Raw genomic sequence first — 14,469 nt, 5'->3', positions numbered from 1 at the left:
AGAGAGACACGAGAATATGGGAATATAAACTGATGATGACATTTGACAGTCTTAGTGCAGGAATTAATGTGTCGCATGGATTTATGTCTTTTTACATCAACTAAGGAATTTGTCCCTTGGACCATGCGGGGTCATCACAACAGAACCAGACCCCAATCAGATGACAATAAAACATTCCTTATCTAAGAACTGGTCCAATATTTATGGACATAACTGTTTATCACTCATGGTAATTCTGCTTCATGTCACCTGTCTTATCCATGTTTTTTTCTGTGATGTGTTGTGCATAAATATGTGATTCTCCAGAATTTCTTTTAGTCTATGCCTGATGAAGAGACCTGAGTAGTCTCGAATAGGGTTGAGCGAAACGGATCGTTCATTTTCAAAAGTCGCCGACTCTTGGCAAAGTCGGGTTTCATGAAACCCGACCCGATCCCGGTGTGGGGTCGGCCATGCGGTACGCGACTTTCTCGCCATTTTTTCAGCCAATGAAGGAGCGTAGAGAGAGAGAGAGAGAGAGAGAGAGAGAGAGGAAAAAAAAAATAAAAAAATATCCCATTGACTTTGCATTGGGTTTCGTGTTTCGGTCGATCCACGACTTTTCGCCATAATCGGCCGATTACACTCGACTCGACTTTAGAGATAGTCGGGTTTCGCGAAACCCGACTCGACCCTAAAAAATTAAGTCGCTCAACCCTTGTCTCGAAAGCTTGCAATTTACCATATTTTTAGTTAGCCATTAAAAGGTATCAACCACTGAGGACTCTCAATTCTAGATATTTTTCACCTCAATGATACATTTTGCAAAAATTATACCAACACAACTTTTTATGCATGGTATTTCACCTCCCGATATTAAGAAAGTAGTCTGAGACCAATATGTCAAATGTCACAAACCAATGAACAATTTTGTACAAATTGTGATATATTTTCGGCATTTAATTTTTACACTTTCTAACTTTACAAACCTATAATACGATCTGGTTAGTTTTGGTAGAGCTACATCCAGTGGTTACTATCATCAATTTCCATACAGTTTCCATACAGTAAGGCCAAAGACCACTCAATACATTCTAAAAATATTTTTCGTTATTCATATAAAAATTCAATACAAACAATAATTAGAATAGACAAATAGATAAATAAAAATGGAAAGTTTCCTCAGGGAGAATCAGTGGCGAAACACATGCTCAAGAAGGTAAGCACCATTCTGTGGTCAAGTGTCCCTTGTTGTGCTCTCTTTCCGGTGGGGTTACTGTTGGGCTTGTCTAGCTACTTTTTAGTCATCTAGTGAGGTTAACCTTCTATTTATATACTACTACTACCTTTTTTTTTTTTACATATTGGAGGTTTTAGCAAGAATGTGGTACATATGTGATGGTTCTTTTAGACATACATTACATTACTTATTTTCTGACTTATATGCATATTATTATACCTGGACCACATTAATTGTTACATGATGTGTGGTGATGACCTTGCCCATATGAGTTCACATTCCATTTTTACAGTGATTATCAAGAATAGAGATGTCACCGCGCTTTATTTTTAATTATTTAACTAAATAATTTAAAAAACTATGTGGGATCCTCCCCCAAAACAGACAGCTGGGGAATGGTATTCTCAGGCTGGTAAAGGGTCGTCGATATTGGCCCTCCCCAGCTTAAAAATAGCCTCCCAAGTAAAGGCACATCTGTTAGATGTGCCAAATTGGGCACTTTGCCCGGCTCTTCCCAATTGACTTGTGGCACTGGCAAGTGGAGTTCATATTTGTGAGGTTGATGTCACCTTTGTATTGTCAGGTGACATCAAGCCCACAGCTTAGCAATGGAGAGGCGTCTATAAGACACCTATTCATTACTAATCCTATAGTTATATTGTAAGTAAATACACAGCAAGTATAAAGTCCTTTATTTGAAATAAAAACAAAACACACTTATACTCACCTAACGCCCATTCCATTGAAGCCCTCGTCTCCTGTAATAAAATAAAAAAAAACAATATCCCTGACCTGTCTGACATACTGTCCCACGCTGTAATCCATGTCTGGAATAAATAGTTCTGAGCCTGGATGGTGTCAAAAGGTGACGGTCCAGACTAAGAACGACTGATGAATGAGCTGCTGCAAGCTCCGCCTCAGTGACTCACCGTGACATCATCAAGAGTTAGAGCCCACAGCTGTCATTTTTGTCAGGCTGGTTACCAAAAATACAGGGGAACCCCACATCATTTAAAAAAATCTTAATATATACTTACCTTGTAATGTCTTCACATCCTGTTCCGTCCAGATGTGTCCGGATCCCAGAATTCCAAGCGGTGGAACGGAAATTCACTGACCTCTATATTGGGACACCCAAGTGATGGGTGTTTCAATATGGAAACTGCTGGTGGTACCAGCCTCTTGCATGGTACCACCAGCAGAACACCGTCACACCACGCACACACATGCGCGCATACACACACACACGCGCAAACTGTATACGCCGTACGCATCAAACACACACAAACACACTATATGCCATACATGCCACACACACACACACACTCACTCACTGTTTAGCCATACGCACCACACACACACACACACACACACACACACACACTGTATACACCTTACGCAGCCTCTTGCGTGGTACCACCAGCGGAATACCATCGCGAACACGCTGCCGCCGGGATCAGCCAAATGATTCACTGACCGCCACCATCTTTGTACAGGAAGAGTGCATGCGCAGTTTTACTGTGACTGCTGCTATCTACACAAAGATGGCGGCAGTCTGATTTACCTTTACCTACTTTGCTTTCATTTTAACACGGGGAGGGGTGAGTGCACATAGGAAAGAGGACACACAAGGTGGAGACAGCTCAAACGAGAGAACACATGAGGGAAGAAGACAGCACAGTGGTGGAGAGAGCAGACAAGGGGGAGAGCACATGGGGTACACAAGTAAAAGAAGAGATGACATGAAAGAAGACCGCAGATGGGGGAGAGAGAAAGCGCACAGGGGTGAGAGAGACAGCACAGGGGGAGACAGCTCAAATGGGACAGCACATGAGGGAAGAACACAGGAAGGAGAGGGACAGCAGACAAGGGGGATAGCACATGGGGTAGACAGGTCAAAGAAGAGAGCACAGACGGGAGAAGTCAGCACATGGAGAAAGAGAGAGTGGATAGGTGGGTGAGCACATGGGGGGGAGAGATTCTCAACGCTGCAAAGCCTGCCCCCGTCGTGACATTATTGCCTTCCTGATGCTATCGCATCGGGCCTCCATCTAGTATATATATATATATTTATAGCGCAGACGGCTGCTGATGGATACTCCCATCAGGCGCTGCCCTCTCTTGCTGTTATCAGTTGAATACAACTCTCAACATTGGCCCCTGCTGGCCCTGATCGCAGTGCGAGCAGGAGGCAATGAATAATAAATACCTTTTTCCCACCAAAATGTTGGTTTTGCCCCAAATTTTTCATTTTCACAGTTCAATGTTATAAACTTCTGTGAAGCACCTGGGGGTTTAAAGTGCTCACCACATGTCTAGATCAATTCCTTGAGGTGTCTAGTTTCCAAAATGGGGTCACTCATGGGCAGTTCTGCTGTTCTGGCACCCCAAGAGCTTTCCCAGTGGGTCAAGGTACCCTGAAACCATAGTGGTAAAATCTGCACTAAATTATGGCTCTCCTTCTTTTCTGAGTTTTGCACTGTGCCTCAAAAGTAATTCCCGATTAGAAGGATATTGGCGTGCTCACTATAAATTGCACAACAAATTGTGCTGATGTAAAGTGGACATGTGGGAAATGTTATTTCTGAATTATTTTGTGTGACATGACTCTGGTTAAAGGGCATAAAAATTTTAAAGTTTGAAAACTGCAAAAATTTTCAAAATTGTAGCCAAATTTCCATTTTTTTTCACAAATAAACACAAGTCATATCGAATCATTTTACCACAGTCATGAAATACAATAAGTCATGAAAAAAGAGTCTCCGAATCAGTGAAATCCGTTGAAGTGCTCCACAGTTTATACCATATAAAGTGATGCTAGTCAAAGTTGAAAAATGTGGCTTGTTGATGAAGATGAAAACCAGCTCAGGGTAAAGGGTTAATAAATGGTGTAAAAAAAAAAATAAATGATGCATTTGGATTAGGCATGTACAACAATTAAATGTTGCACGTTTTTAAAAGATTTTGGTGCAAAAATAATGAGAAATGCTAAATTTGCATGCTAGAGTTCAGTACTTAGTTTTTGTTTCCAAGAAGAGTAACATGATGGCTCTGACCCAGCACTGGAACCTATACATATATGTATCCCTTAAAGTACTTCAGACAGCCATATAAATTTGACCAAGATCAAAACGCAATACTCGGACTGGCCGGCAGGTCTCCCGACCCGAGCGTGACAGCTGCATATAAATATATGAAGCTGTCACGCTCGGTGGTGAGACCTGCCGGCCAGGCACAGTATTGCGTTTCGATCTCTGTCCAATTTATACAGCTGTCTGAATGCACTCTTTACAATGAGAAGTAATAAAAGTTGAGCTTGTTTAGGAAAAAGGCGCCTCACAGGCAATTTTATTAATATTTACATATGTGGTCAATTTAAAGGGCTGGTACACAACATTCCTTCCAAAGACCTTACAAAGGACCAGGGGACATTTGTACTCTGCCATAGGAAGGCGATTCCAGCAGCTAAATAGGCAAGGGTTCTTTACAGTTAGAGTAGAGGTCTGGAGAATACCCTAGTACAAGTAATGCAGGGACTATATCATCTTTTCAAAGAGGGCTAAATGCTTTTTCAACTGGCATTGTGGGCTATTAATAATCTAGCAATAATGTATAATTTGTTGAAAAAGGCTGAATTTGATGTAGCTATGTAACTGTTACAAACCTGGCTATGGGCAAAATTGAAAATAATTTTGCACGAGTTTCGTCTGATAACTAAGTTATATTACTTCTACACTCCAAAAACATGCCAATAAGTTCATTTGCTTCTTAAGAAATTGTAAGCCTCGTTAAGGACAGTCACTTATTTAAATGATGACAATCTGCCTACAATGCTGCAGAATATTTTGGCAACGCATAGGGAACGGGAAATAAAAAATACTAATGCAATCTTCATAAGTGGCTGGAGAGGGAGGCATTAATGTCACTTTCTCAGGAAATCTGCAAGGACCTCCTTCTTCTCACTCTTGTGTGTAGCTGTAAGACAGATGGCTGTAGCAAAAGCCTCCCTCCTTGGCCTCATTGGTAGTAATCCAAAAACCTTGGTAACCCCTTCTAATTGGGTAAAGGTTAGTAGCTTCGTTCAGCTATCAGCTGAAGATGGAACTGGTCTGTAACAGATTACAAAAATTGGTTCTGTACATGAAATCTTCAAGACTGATTGTTTCAATTGCTCTTAGAACCAAAGATTTTAAGAGAAACTACAGTATCTTTCCTGTTTTATGTACTTGTTAATTTCTAGCTTTAGTGGTCATTTAATAGTAATACACTCCTCAGCATGGAAATTGAAACAGCAAGAAGGAAAAGTCTTAGAGTTATGGAAATCACAGGATGGATAGACATGTTACTGAAATGAAAATGATGAAAAAATTGAAACAAAATGTTAAAAACATCTTGATTTATTCAGCATTGAGTAAGAGTGCTATGCGCAGAAATCCCCTTACATGCACACCTTGACTGCTACTACGGAGGGTCTTAATGCTTGTCTTAGGAATATTCTTCTACACTGAATGTACATGAGCAAATCATCAAGATCCACCACTGGCAGCTCCTTTTGCAAATACAGAGGATCAACTGGGTTAAAAGTGTTCCAGAATGCTCCACATGCATCCTTGAATTTTACCAGACCCAGTTCTTGCTTAATCAGTGTTAAATTTTACAAGTATTAAATGGGTTGTCCAGGACTTTTGTATTGATGGCCTAGCCTTAGTATAAGTCATCAATATCTGATTGGTGTGGAAGCGACACCCAACAGCCCACACCAATAAGCTGTTCTCGTTGCCAGTGGCTGCCACATGCGCTCAATTGCAGAGCTCCACAGAAGAGGTCTGTCGATGATCTAGTGGCCACGGCCGGGAACGGTACATCTATCCCCTATTCAAAGGAGACAGATGTGCAATACCCAGCTGCAGCCACTATAAAGTTGACAGAGCCATGCTTTATGGCTCCAAAACTAAGCACATCCGACTGGTGCCAGCATCGGGAATAGCTCTGCCCCCACTGATCAGATATTGAAGACCTATCATAAGAAGAGGCCATCAATGTAAAAGTCCCAGGCATTCTTACAGCAAAGACATACACAAATACCCTGTTGGATATATTCATGTTTTGCACCTATCAACATTTCCTCTTTTTTATGTTTTTTTTTTTTTTACCCCCCAAAAATTTAATTACAAATTCATATGTTAGCACATTAATCTTTGTTGTATTATACAGGTGCATCTCACAAAATTAGAATATTATCAAAAAGTTAATTTATTTCAGTTCTTCAATATAAAAAGTGAAACTCATATATTATATGAAGTCAATGCAAAAGGAGTGATGTATTTCAAGTGTTTATTTCTGTTAATGTTGATGATTATGGTTTATAGCCAATGAAAACCCAAAAGTCATTAACTCAGTAAATTACTGTACAATACTTTATAACAACAGCTTGAAAAAATGATATTAAAATCTGAAATGTTTGCCTACGGAAATGTATGTTTAGTAAATGCACTCAATACTTGGTCAGGGCTCCTTTGGCATCAATTACTGCATTAATGCAGCGTGGCATGGAGGCGATCAGGTTTTGGCACTGCTGAGGTGTTATGGAAGTCCAGGTTGCTTTAATAGTGGCCTTCAGCTCTTTTGCATTGTAGGGTCTAGTCTCTCATTTTCTTCTTGACAATACCCCATAGATTCTCTATAAGGTTAAGGTCAGACAAGTTTGATAGCCAATCAAGCACAGTGATGCTGTTGTTTTTAAACCAGGTATTGGTACTTTTGGCAGTGTGGACAGGTGCCAATTCCTGCTGGAGAATGAAGTTTCCATGTACAATATGCTTGTCGGCAGAGAGAAGCATAAAGTTCTCTTAAATTTCCTGGTGGACGGCTGCGCTGACTTTGGTCTTTATAAAACACAGTGGACCTACACCAGCAGATGACATGGCTCCTGAAGTCATCATTGATTGTGGAGGCTTCACACTAGACCTTGGAAAGCAAGGTCCTAGAGTCTGGAGGAACAGTGGAGAGACAGATAATCCAAGCTGCTTAATGTCCAGTGTGAAGTTTCCACAATCAGTGATGGTTTGGGGAGAGCTATGCCATCTGCTAGTATAGGTACACTGTGCTTTATCAAGACCAAAGCCAGCATGTCCGTCTACCAGGAAATTTTAGAGCACTTCATGCCTCCCTCTGCCGACAAGCTTTTTGGAGTTGGAAACTTCATTCTCTAGCAAGACTTGGCGCCTGTCCACACTGCCAAAAGTACCAATACCTGGTTTAAAAACAACAGTATTACTATGCTTGATTGGCAAGCAAACTCGCCTGACCTTAACCCCGTAGAGATTCTGTGGGGTATTGTCGAGGAAGATGATACACCAGACCCAACAATGCAGATGAGCTGAAGGCTGCTATCAAAGCAACCTGGGCTTTCATAACACCTTAGCAGTTCCATAGGCTGATCGCCTCCATGCCACGCAGCATTGATGCAGTAAATGATGAAAAAGGAGCCCCAACCAAGTATTGAATGCATTTACTGAATATACGTTTCAGTAGGCCAGCATTTCGGATTTTAAAATAATTTTTCAAGCTGTTGTTATAAAGTATTCTAATTTACTGAGATAATGACTTTTGAGCTTTCATTGGCTGTACACCATAATCATCAACAGAAATAAACACTTGAAAGAAATCACTGTGTGTGTAATGACTCTATCTAATATGAGTTTCACTTTTTGTATTGAAGAACTGAAATAAATTAACTTTTTGATGATATTCTAATTTTATGAGATGCACCTGTATGTTAAATGTTCCATGCGAAAACGCTGGCAAATGTAATTTTCCTAGATTCATCCTTCTCTATATTATAATAATTCTATATTTTCTGTAATATATAAAGCTTTGCATAAGCCAAATAAATCATGAAATCTAAGAAATATGCTTAGATCTCCACTTCTTCTCCGTCCGCCTCCTGAACTCATTATTCATTCAGAAATACAGCTAAAAAGACGTACTGACAGAAGTTGGTTATGGCTGCCTTTTGAAGTCTATCGAAAGGAGATATGGGAAGAGCAAAGCGAGAGGCCCAGGGAAAGAGCTTGTGCTGCAGCTTTCCAATAAGTGTTATATTTCACCCCGGAGTTGGATTCGTAGCTACACCGCTCAGCACAGCTGTATGAGGTCCTCCATGCTGCTGTTTCTAAATGCAAATAGAAAAATAATCATCTAGTGTGGTGAAATATGAATACATATATATATCTATATGTGTGTAGGGACATATGTCTAGGGTTATATGTGTGACCAGTGATAATTTAACATCTGTCCTGAAGGCAAGTCGCACCTAGGTGTTAATAGGTACTTCCTTGGGAATATTAGAACTTCTGTCTCCAGATCTCACCAGGGGGTCTAGCTAGGGTGGAAAAGAAAAGCAGCATTTAGCACCTCTGAGGTCTTGGAGGGGAAATGCTAAATTGCGGCCTGAGGGAAGCTATCCCTGGGAACCATTTCACACGTGTCTCCAGAGGAAAATAATATATATTCATTAGTAGAGTGGCCATGCCCAATCAAACAGACCGCAATTATGATATTAACCTGGGAGGCCAGTCTGGAAACCTGACTTCAGACCAAAGTTATAAATTTAGGCTGCAGACAGAGAATTGTGTTCACATGTGAGGGCAGCCTGAGAAGCTGATGTGTTCCAATTCCATTCACCCCCCCTCAGGGAGCAGAAAGCAAACTACCAGTTAGATGATTTCTGTAAGTTTTCTCCTCTTTATTTTGACATTGTTTGCATAAGTTGTATGTCTTTTTATTATCATGTTTTTATACCTTTTTCTTATTGTAAGCATTGAACTTTTTGCTATTAAAGTATAAAACTTTAACAAGTTGAACCTTGAATGTTCTAAAGAATCCATAGCCTAAAGGTGTGTGAGCCTTATGAGTGATAGACATATTTTTATTAGTATTATTAGTTCCAGGACTCATCGCCTGTGTATTCGATGAGTGGTGGCAGCGCATATGAGCGGGTGTGTGGCCTGGGTCGGTGTGTGATTTATGCTCCCATTACAGCATAGGACAGAGGTTGAATGCTGGACTGAGAGTGGGGAGATAGATTAACCCTTGAAGGCACAACCCAAAGTCACGTGTGAGAGCAGGCATGTGACGAATAAGTGACACCATGGAGAAGGGATCCGTGACATCTAGCACCTACACTTGTTTGAAAGTGTTTGCCCCTTTCTTATTTCCTATTCTTTTGCATGCTTGTCACACTTAAATGTTTCAGATCACCAAAAAAAATTAAAATATTAGGCAAAGATGACACAAGTAAACACAAAATGCAGTTATTAAATGAGGTCTTTATTATTAAGGGAAAAAAAAATCCCAACCTACAGGGCCCTGTATGAAAAAGTGATTGCCCCCTAAGCCTAATAACTGGTTGGACACCCTTAGCAGCAACAACCGCAATCAAGCGTTTGCGATAACTGGCAATGAGTCATTTACATCACTCCGGAGGAATTTCGGCTCGCTCATCTTGCAGAATTGTTGTAATTCGGCCACATTGGAGGGCTTCCGAGCATGAACCGCTTTTTTAAGGTCATGCCACAGCATCTCAATCGGATTAAGGTCAGGACTTTTACTAGGCCACTCCAAAGTCTTAATTTTGTTTTTATTAAGCCATTCAGAGGTGCACTTGCTGGTTTGTTTTGGATAATTTTCCTGCTGCAGAACCCAAGTGTGCTTCAGCTTGATGTCACAAACAGATGGCCGGACATTCCACTTCAGAATTTTTTGGTAGACAGCAGAATTCATGATTAAATTTACCACAGCAAGTCATCAGAGTCCTGAAGCAGCAAAATCAGCCCCAATCCATCACACTACCACCACCATATTTTACTGTTGGCATTATGTTCCTTTTCTGAAATGTTTTGTTACTTCTACACCTGATGCAATGGGACATACACCTTTCAAAAAGTTCAACTTTTATCTCCGCAGGCCACAGAATATTCTCCCAAAAGTTTTGGTGACAATCAAGGTGTTTTCTGGCAAATCTGAAATGATCCTTTTATGTTCTTATTGCTCGGCAGTGTTTACCGTCTTGAAACTTTGCCATTCATGCCATTTTTGCCCAGTCTCTATCTTATGGTGCTGTCATGAACACTGACCTTAACTGAGGCAAGTGAGGCCTGCAGTTCTTTGGATGTTGTTGTGGAGTCTTTTTTGACCTCTTGGATGAGTGGTTGAAGCACTCTTGTGGTAATTTTAGTCGGCCAGCCACTCCTTTTGAAGCTTTAGAAATGGCTTTACAACCTTTTTCAGACGGTTTGTTTGTTCCAGAATTTCCTTGGATAGCGTCATGATATCTAGCTTTTCGTCTACTTTACTTTGTCAGGCAGGTCCTATTTAAGTGATTTGTTGATTGAGAACAAGTGTGGCAGTAATCAGGCCTGGGTGTGGCTAGAGAATTTGAAATCCGCTTCCCAAAGGTGTGATAAACCACAGTTAATTTATGGTTATGGTTTTTACACAGGGCCCTGTGGGTTTGTGTTTTTTACCCTTAATAATAAAGGCCTTTACTTAAAAACTGCATTTTATGTTTACTTGTGTTATCTTTGTCTAATATTTAAATTTTTTTGGTGATATATTTTAAGTGTGACAATACAAAAGTATAAGAAATTGGGGAGGGAGCAAGCACTTTTTTGTATAAACAGGGTGGGCCATTTATATGGATACACCTAAATAAAATGGGAATGGTTGGTGATATCTTCCTGTTTGTGGCACATTATTATATGGGAGAGGGACAACTTTTCAAGATGGGTGGTGACCATGGCGGCCATTTTGAAGTCGGCCATTGTGGATCCAATTTTATTTTTTCCAATGGGTAGAGGGTCATGTGAAACATCAAACTTATTGAAAATTTAACAAGAAAAACAAGTGTGTGCTTGGTTTTAATGTAACTTTATTCTTTCATGAGTTATTTGCAAGTTTATGACCACTTATAAAATATGTTCAAAGTACTGCCCATTGTGTTGGATTGTCAATGCAACCCTCTTCTCCCTCTCTTGACACACTGATAGCAACACCGCAGAAGAAGTGCTAGCACAGGCTTCCAGTATTTGTTGTTTCAGATGCTGCACATCTCGTATCTTCACAGCATAGATAATTACCTCATCACTGAACATAATGTTCTGTGTAAACTGAGGGTCCTGTTCCAATTTTTGTTTTGCCCATTCTGCAAATTTAGCGCAACGATCATCCTCGTTGAGATGCTGCAACAGCTGGATTTTGTAAGAGTGCCATTTGTGAGTAGCTAATATCCGCAGAAGGGATGTTCGACTGATGCCACTCTCCAGTGACATGCGGTGAGTGCTATGCTGTGGGCTCTTGCTGAATGAAGCTAGGACAGTCACTGATGTTTCATCATTAGTGACAGTTTTCTTGTGTCCACATTTTGGCAAATCCAACACTGAAACGGTTTCACAAAATTTGGCAAGTAGTTTGCTGACTGTAGCATGGGAGATCGGTGGTCTCATAGGGTGTCTTGCATTGGCATCTGCTGCAATGACCCGGGTACTGCGTTTACCAGACATCAACACAATTTCTATCCTCTCCTCATGTGTTAACTTCTGCAACATGTCAATGGCTGTAAACAAAGAGAAACTTGTAAATAACTCATGAAAGAATAAAGTTATGTTAAAGCCAAGCACACCACTGTTTTTCTTGTGAAATTCTCAATAAGTTTGATGTGTCACACGACCCTCTACCCATTGGAAAAAAGTTGGATCCAAAATGGCCGACTTCAAAATGGCCGCCATGGTCACTACCCATCTTGAAAAGTTTTCCCCCTCCCATATACTAATGTGCCACAAACAGGAAGTAGATATCACAAACCATTCCCATTTTATTTAGGTGTATCCATATAAATGGCCGAGCCTGTAATTTCCTTCAGCTAGGGGCATATTAGTATAAATTCCCCCATCAATATACAGAGATTGCAGAGTATTTTTTGCCAGTATTTTCAAAGGAGCAGAATAGTAAGTGGTAATAAATGTGTATACCGTGAGGTTCTCCACAACCGCTATGATGTGTGTTTCTTGTATGTTTGCCTTCTCAAGAGGAGTCTAAATGTACAGAGACAGGAGAGCAGGAACCCCTCATGTACGGTGTATGGGAGACAGAATCATAGAATGTTAAGAGTTGGAAGGTACCTCCTGGGTCATCAGATCCAACCCCCTGCTCAGATGTCTGTCCAGCCTCTGCTTGCAGACTTCTGGATCGCCCCCCAGTAGGGCAGTGGGGTACTCGGATCCGGGCCCTTCTTCTGGTCTCAGTGGGGATGTCACAGTGGCTGACCCTGTCCGTGGCCCTAGGGGACGTCCGTTGAAAATGAGGGGGAAAGGTCTTTAAAGAAATAGTGTTCATGACGCCACCTATGGTATTTGGTCAGGGTGACCGACGCTGCTTAGGGGTCCGCTGGGGTGATGTTATGGCAGCTAGATGGTGTACCTTCCCACAGGTGAAGTATGTCCCCAGGGCTTCCCAGAGTGCAGATGGAGAATGGGGGATGTTGTAAGGCGCAGTGAATAACGAGGAATACAAGGTTGCAGTCTCTTTACCTTTTGCTGAAGGCTTCAGCGTCCACAGTCCAGAGCACCTGATCACAGCGCAGGCAGAGTCCGGCCGGTCTGAAGGCAACTCCAGAGTCCCCTTATCCAGGTGGAAATCAGTAGCCTTCCTCTAGCACCTGAGTGTTGTAGTACCTCCCTGCTGAGCTTCTCGGTAAGGTCCTCACAACTGATGTTGGTGTTCTCGATGTTATGTCTCTTTCTCTCTCTGTCCCCCAGATGGTATGGATAGGACAAACCCGTATGACTGATGGCCTGAGGCTTTTTACAGGGACCCTACGACGCCCCAGCCCTCACAAGTTGCCACCGTGCCTCCTGGGTGTAAGGTCGGGCAGCTAACGTGGAATTAACTGTCCTGCCAGTCTCTGAAGTAAAGCATAGAGTTCCTTACTCCCTCGGTGTTCTGGCTACCGGCTTCTGCGCCTCAGAGGGAGGCAGCCTATTGCAGGGCAGAACTCCCTCTGGATTCCTCTCCTTGTGCTATGACTTTGTTTCTCACTCTCAGCAACGCAATTCTCTTTGTGTCCTTTCTTAGGATGCTGCCGCACGTGGGGCAGGCACAGCTCCGTAACCTTCTGGCTAGGCCTCTGACAGGATCCCACCCCTGTCAGGGACCTCTCTGTCTGCAGCTGTTTGGTGTTCCTCTTTTCCCCTGTCTGTCTGACAGGTGCTGCCTGGGTGAAGCCCAGTCAGATTCTGTCTCGGTAAATCCCCAGCCAGCTTCTGCCTGGGTCAATGCCCAGTCACCTTCTGCCTAACTTCCTATCCAGCCCACCAGTTTTACCCAACTGTGAGGAGTGCCCTAATAGATAGAAGCATGGCTCCCCCTGGCGGACTGGAGTGTGAAGTGTGTTGTGTGGTTTTGTGATACCTGGTAAGGTGATCTCCTTTATTGCCTCCAGACGTAATATCACTCCCCCTGGTGGAAGAATGACATTACTGCAATGACCAGGACCCTGGGGCGCTGCACTTCCATTGAAGGAGAATTCACCACCTCTAGCGGCAGCCTGTTCCACTCATTGATCACACTCACTGTGAAAAACTTTTTCTGATATCTAAACTGTATCTTCTCCCTTTCAGTTTCATCTCATTGCTTCTCGTGTTTCCATGTGCAAATGAGAATAATGCTGATCCCTCCACACTGTGACAGCCCTTCAGATATTTGTAGACAGCTATTAAGTCTCCTTTCAGTCTTCTCTTTTCTAGCTAAATATTCCCAGGTCCTCTAACCGTTCCTCATAGGACATTGTTTGCAGACCGGTCACCATTCTGGTTGCTGTTCTCTGAACTTGCTCCAGTTTGTCATAGAACTTAGCCTGCATCCATTAGCTCATGTAAAATTGAAGATTTAGTTTATAGAGGGGAAAACTTGTGAAAACACAGAATAAGGTCATAATGGACAGAAATAGTATTATTCCCCTTGTAAAAACTCATCAAAGTTTATTCTGAAAAGTCAGATATGTTTTGGCAAAACTTTTCCACTATTCTTTTCCATGATGTCCTCAATGAGTGTATTTGAACTTTGCTCGTTATAGCATGAACTTATTGACTTTATACTTTTTGGCATAAAACTGTTTTGTGCATAATCCTCTTATACAATTACAGATTATGATAGGGTTAGTTATGACGGCAGCCCGAAACCTAGAGCTTCCT

Source organism: Ranitomeya imitator, chromosome 7 (genome assembly GCF_032444005.1).
Source record: "Ranitomeya imitator isolate aRanImi1 chromosome 7, aRanImi1.pri, whole genome shotgun sequence".
NCBI classification, from domain to species: Eukaryota; Metazoa; Chordata; class Amphibia; order Anura; family Dendrobatidae; genus Ranitomeya; species Ranitomeya imitator.
This window is presented reverse-complemented; position numbering follows the sequence as displayed.